A 6395-nucleotide genomic window follows, 5' to 3' on the forward strand; every position below is an offset into this window, starting at 1 on the left:
TTCCCATAGGGTCCAAACGCTTTGCTTCTTCCAATTCCTTGAAACCTACAACTCATTCAAGCAAATCATATACAATAGTAGTAATAGAAATCATGTTCATGATATAAGTGTTAGATCATATAAGCATGTACGAAATAAAGCATTAACATAATATTTTATAAGCAAATCATGACATAAACTAATGCATAAATACCACAATCATCAGGAACAAGAAAATGCCTCTTTACTAATGTAAGATAAAGAAAATACGGAAGAGCTACAACCTGATTCGTCCATCGGCTCCAAGCAAAATCGTCCTCCAGATCCGTCCTGCCCAGGCCTCAGAAATCCTCCTTCATAGGTATACATAAGGATGTCATGAAGGGATGATGGAAATCTCAAGAAGGAAACAGAGGTTTCCTATGACTTGGGAGTGCAGAGAGCACAGGGATTTCTTTAGAATTGATCAGAGATGGAATAAACTATAATATCAATATCTAATATTTTCTCCTCCCTTAGGCCTTCCCATGGAGGTTTATTTATACTTCTCCAAATTAGTTTTTCAGTTGGGAAACAGCTGGGCCACAGGCTATAGTAGGTGAGTAACAGGTCAAACCTGTAAACTCCACCCGAATTAAGGGAGATTATATATATTTTTAATATTTTAACACATATACGTGGGTTGGGTATAGACTGACCCACGTGTACACACGCTTTATACAGGGAAAAATTGCATATGGGAGTTAAAACATTGTTTTTTAGAATTTGGACCAAGTCTGGAAGGGAAGGGTTTCCCAAGGCCATATCACAGAGCATAAAATCTACCAAGGGTGGTAAATGGTGCTATAATAGTGATGGATTTCAAATCTACCAAAGAAATCTGAGACAAGATGAGCAAATGCTATGAAGGAGACAACAAGGTAAATAAAGTTAAACTCCAAGGTTTTAGGATCAAATTTGAATCATTGAGCATGCATGATGATGAAGATATTGCATAGTATTTTCAAAGAGTTGATGAAGTTGTGAACACCATCAGAGGACTTGACGAGAAGCTAGATGAAGATGTGGTAGTTAAAAAAGTGTTGAGATCTCTTCGTGAGAGGTTTAATCCTGAGGTGTCAACCATTGAAGAAATGGAAAATCTGAACACTCTCACTCTAGATCAACTCCTTGGAATACTCGTTTCCTATGAGATGAGGAGTTCTAAAGGAAATTCTGCAACCAAATAATCAACCTTCAAAGTAGAAAATAATTTTAAGGATGAGCATGCTGACACATGTTGTGAATCAGATGAAGAAGAAGCTAACTTTGTGAGGAGGCTCAAGCGAGGATCAGGAAAGTACAAAGGTAAGTTTCCCTTTAAATGTTTTAACTATGGCCATGTTTGTCATTATGCATCAAAGTGCCCTGAAAAGAAGAAAAAGGATTATGATCCTAAAGAAAAAGTTAAGAAGGTTCAAAAAGACAGAAAGAAGGCTAAGGAGAAAGGTTTCTATGCTCAAGATGATATCTCCTCTAAAAGTAAGCTCAACTAATCCTCAGATGAGGACAAAGATGATGAGAGACCTAAGGAATTCACGTTGATGGCCATTGAAAATCTACAAGTTGAGGCTATTAACTCTGATGATGATGAAGGAGAAGTTGATCTTGAAGGAGAACTGGTAAGTGTACTTGAGGAAATAGAGAGGCTGAGAAAGAAAAGAAAAACCCAGAAAGAATATCTGATAAAAGAAAAGGTTCTGGTTGTTGAGCCATAACTTCTACAGTTAGAAGAAGGTAAGAAAATCAAAGAAACCTTGAACCAACAGTTGATTGAAAAAACTCAAACGTGTGAGAAGCTGGAAGGTGAAATTGTGTTGTTAAGGAAGGAGCTTGAAAAGGCTAAAATGCAGCTTAGTTTCAACCAAAAGTTTGGAAAAGGGTCTAAAGATCTCAATGAGATATTGGAAGCACAACGAGCCTCCTCAAATCGAACTGGTATAGGCTATGAAGTTGAGTCCAGCGCAATGGTCAAATTAAAAGGTAAAAATGGAATTACCTTTGTTCCCCTAGAAAAAGAAGTGTCCATGCAACAACTAGAAGACAACAATCAGTTAGATAAAATTCAACAGCGACAACAAAAGGAGCATGTTGTCCATGGTATTAGAACTCCCCAAAATTTTTCTTAATGCAGAAGGAAATCATTAAGGAACGTGGATATCTTCCTAGGGTATTGTTTTTCATGCACCAATTATGGTCACAAAGCAACAAACTACAAAGTTAATCTCTCTTATAGACAACTCAAACCTAGAAAAAAAAATTCTGCAGAGAAGAAGCAAACGCAAGTATAATAATTCCTTTGCTCCTCTAAATTATCAAGTGAAATGTTTTAAATGCCAAATTTTTTGGCATATAGCAGTTAATTTCAGGCTTAAAGAAAATAAGACAGAGACAATTATTGAGCAAATTGAACAGAATCCCAAAAACTGGAAAGAGAAAGAGATATCAAAGAAATGTGACATTTCCTTGTATTCTCACAATTGTGGGAGCCATTGATATGTGGACAGTGGGTGTTCTAGGTACATGGCAGGAGATAGAAGCAAGTTTCTCACTTGGAATCCTATTGACAAATTTAATGTGATCTTTGGTAACAATTCTCCAGGAAAAATAATTGCAAAAGGAGTGGTCAATCTCTCAAATGGAAAAGCTAAAGCTAAGAATGTTTTGTATGTTGATAGGTTGAAACATAATATATTGAGTGTGTCTCAAATGTGTGATTAAGGATATGATGTGGTTATCAAAGCTAAAAATTGTCAAATCAAGTCCATAGGCACAGGTGAAATAGTTTTTGACGTTGTAATAACAGACAACTATATCTATGTGCTCAAGGAGAAGACATGAAAGTGTTGTTTGACCAAGATTGATGAGAGGTGTTTATGGCACAAAAGGCTTGGACATCTGAACATTGACCATATTGTCAAGCTAAGCAAGAAAAATGTTATTAAGGATTTTCCTAGCTTTCAAAACCAGAGAACATTATTTGTAAATCTTGTCCACTAGGAAAGAAAGCTTGAGTTCCTTTCAAGGCAAAGGAAAACTCTTCATCAAATCCATTGCAGCTGGTACACATGGAATTGTGTGGACCATCTAGAATACAGTCAACCACAAGTAAGCTATATTTTCTGCTAATCATTGATGATTTCAACAATATGATGTGGGTTTCTTTTCTCAAATAAAATTTTGAAGCTTTTGAGAAATTCAAAGATTCCAAATCCATGAAACTAACTGCAAAATCAAAGGCATAAAGTCAAATAATGGAGGTGAGTTCACTTCAAGGGAATTTGATGAATTATGTAAATCAAATGGCATCAAAAAGATATTTACCATAGCAGAGACTCCATAGAAAAATGATGTTGCAGAGAGAGAAAACAAATTAGTGCAACAATTAGCCAGAGGAATGATGACATAGAGGAATGTTCAGCAGAGGTTTTGGGCAGAGGTTATTCACACAACAGTTTTCATCCTCAACAAAGCTCATTTTCAACCCAACAGTAACAAAACTATGTATGAACTGTGATGTGGCAGACCAACAAAAGTCAAACACTTAAAAAAATTTGGCAACAGATGCTACATCAAAATAAATCATGAGAAACTTGGTAAATTCGATGCCAGAGTAGATGAAGGCATTTTTCTGGGTTATTCACATAACATCAAGGGTTATAGATTTTACAATAAATTCAGCAAGAGAATCATTGACTGCATCGATGTAAAGGTAGATGAGAATGATGATCAGGAAGTGAAACAACTCGGAAAAGCCAACGTTGATGTACTAGTAAGCATTTGTGATGAGAATGATGAGGCAGCTACAGAAGAAAGCAAGGAATATCCCTCTAATCCTCAATCCAAAGAGCCCCAAAGGTATGTACAAAAACACTATCTAGTTAATCAGATTGTTGGTGAATTAAATTATGTAATGCAGACAAGAAGGAGGTTGCAGGATTCCCTCACATGGGCACATGTTGCACTGTTTTCCATGGGGGAACCAAAGAATATTGTTCAAGCCAGTCAAGATCAACATTGGCTAAAGAAATTGAATGAAGAATTGGATGAGATAGAGAAAATTAGACTTGGGAACTTATTCCAAGACCTGCAAACAAGAATGTCATTGGCACAAAGTGGGTATTCAGGAATAAGTTGAATGATCATGGAGAAGTGATAAGAAACAAGGCCAGGTTGGTGTGCAAAGGCTATGCTCAAATAGAGGGATTAGAATATGATGAAACTTTTGCTCTTGTTGCTAGATTAGAAGCAATCATAATTTTTTTGCATTTTCCTCATTTAATAAATTCAAAATCTATCAAATGGATGTCAAATCTGCTTTTCTTAATGGAGAGGTATAGGAGGAAGTTTACATAGAGCATCCATAAGGCTTTCAGCTGTCAAATCAACCAAATTATGTTTGCATACTAAAGAAGGCTTTGTATGGCCTTAAGAAATCCCTAATAGGGCTTGGTATTCAAAGCTAAACAGTTACCTGCTCAAGTGTGGATTTAAAAGAGGAGAAACTAACAAAAATATTTATGTCAAAACAAAGGACAATAAACTCATTGTGGTAGTTGTATATGTTGATGATATCATCTTTTCTAGTGATTCAGACTTTCTAACCAACGAATTTGTAGTAGATATGAAGGATAAATTTGAGATGTCCATGCTTGGAGAGCTATCATATTTTCTTGGATTGTAGATAGCACAAACCCCTAAAGGAATTTTTATTTCTCAAGGAAATGCTAAAGAAATTTGGCATGGAAGAATGCTCATTGGTGAGCACTCCAATGGTGACAAGATGCAATCTTAGTAAGACGAATGAATCTCTGGTAGTCAAATAGACCTTATATAGATCCATCATTGGCATCCTTTTGTATTTGACAACTTCAACATCAGACATAATGCAAGTTGTTGCAATAGTTGGAATATTTCAAGCAGCTCCCAGACAAAGCCATATATTAACATCTAAGAGGATCCTCAGATATCTTAGAGAAACAATGGATTATGGACTGTGGTACCCCAGAGGTAAAAAAAAATCATTTACTATTTATATTGATGTTGATTGGGAAGGTGATGTGGATGATACACAGAGCACAAGTGCTGGTGCTTTTTTTCTTGGAGATTGTCTAGTCTCATGGTTGAGCAAAAAGCAAGCATCTATTTCCTTATCTACGGCTGTAGCGGAATATATTGCAGTAGCATCCTGTTGTACTCAACTTCTGTACAAGTGTATTATGATCAACCGATACCCATTATTTATGACAACACAAGTGCAATTATCATGTCAAAGAATCTAGTCTTTCACTCTAAGACCAAGCATATCCCCATCAAGTATCATTTCTTGAGGGAGCAAGTTACATCTCATATTGTGAAGCTCGAGTATGTTCCCACAAAAGAACAAGTTGTTTATATCTTTATAAAGCCACTCCATAGAGAAAAGTTCAAGTACTTAAGGAAAATATTGGGAGCCATTCCTTTTGTCTCCCTTCACTAACTCCTCCTCCAAGAGGAAGAAAGGAAGCTGGTATATTTTCAACATATATTAGTGAAACTACCAGATCCACAAGGATCAACATGACAAAGAAATATTGTAGGCAGGAGAAGCATAGTGATAGGGGGAGCATGATGGTGTCTTTTGACATTCATGTCAAAGGGGGATTGAACTAGTGATCAAACAAAAAGGGTGACAAAAAAGGTGTGAAAGATGGTAATCAAACCAGCGCTAGAGCAACGAAGCATAACAACATCACCAACAAGAGTTACACAACAGCTAAAGGACAATACAAGTTTATCTTAAGGGTAATGGCATTCATGTTTTTTTATTTTTAATGTACCTTGGACAAGTGGTTTCCCATGGGTTAGTCTCTAGCTAGGGAAAAGTGACCAAAATAATTATTTTCTAACTATGACTTTATAAAGTGAAAGTGACTTTATAAGTGGTAAAGTCAATGTTAAATTATAAAGTGAAAAGTGACTTTAGACATAAAGTACAATGCGGGTACTTTTTTTATTGTGTGAGTTAAAAAATAGAAAGTGAGAATTAAATGCACATTTATTCTCATCCCTTGATCTAAATGAATATAAGCCATTAGATCTCAAGGTTGCCCAAACATCATTTAGGGAAACAAAAGGGGGAAAAGAAAAGAGAGACTGCATTCATTCTTCATGAATAGATTGGAGAAAGGAGGTTGAGAGCTGGAGAAAAGTTATGAAGGAGAAATTTGTTGTAGCAAGCTGAAGGAGTGATTTCCAGGCAAAGATGGGCAAGAAAATCAAGGCATAGAACACAACAAAAAGTACAATACGAACAAAATTTAATGTTGTGAGTTGCACGCCTTTCAATAAAAAATTTTGAGAAAGAAAAAGTTGAAACAAAAATTCCTACAGTCCGT

This window comes from Pinus tabuliformis, chromosome 2_2, assembly GCF_031772625.1.
Source record: "Pinus tabuliformis cultivar Carrire ecotype Pingquan chromosome 2_2, CPIR1, whole genome shotgun sequence".
In the NCBI taxonomy this organism is placed as follows: Eukaryota; Viridiplantae; Streptophyta; class Pinopsida; order Pinales; family Pinaceae; genus Pinus; species Pinus tabuliformis.